Below are 286 nucleotides of genomic sequence, written 5' to 3'. Positions count from 1 at the left end.
GTGAATACTGATAATAAAATCACTGTTAAATATTGATAGTAATCAAATACTGAGAATTATTATGCGAAGGTGAAAAATGAGAAAATCATAATGTTTACAAAAATATACTTATATTTCTAATTTTCTCATGTCTCATAAACTACTATGATATCGAAGGTTGTCAACACATTCCAAACTTTTATGAATCCTCCTGCGATAAGTTCGATCCCAAGTATACCACTGATCACCAATCCATGTCCTGACTCCGTTAAAGTGTTGCTTAAACTTGACGATCGAGCGGCACGCA

At 33.2% G+C, this 286-nt stretch overlaps 1 protein-coding gene across 3 annotated transcripts in view; it reads right to left on the bottom strand.

Annotated features, from left to right (window-relative positions):
* Nucleotides 1–286, bottom strand: part of LOC116853351 (calcium-independent phospholipase A2-gamma-like) — a 46,102-nt gene that overhangs the window by 29,431 nt on the left and 16,385 nt on the right. The gene's annotated exons all lie outside the window — the stretch shown is intronic.

Source organism: Odontomachus brunneus, unplaced genomic scaffold (assembly GCF_010583005.1).
Source record: "Odontomachus brunneus isolate Ranch 3 - 2012 unplaced genomic scaffold, Obru_v1 Obru_scaffold_309, whole genome shotgun sequence".
In the NCBI taxonomy this organism is placed as follows: domain Eukaryota; kingdom Metazoa; phylum Arthropoda; class Insecta; order Hymenoptera; family Formicidae; genus Odontomachus; species Odontomachus brunneus.
This window is presented reverse-complemented; position numbering and strand designations above follow the sequence as displayed.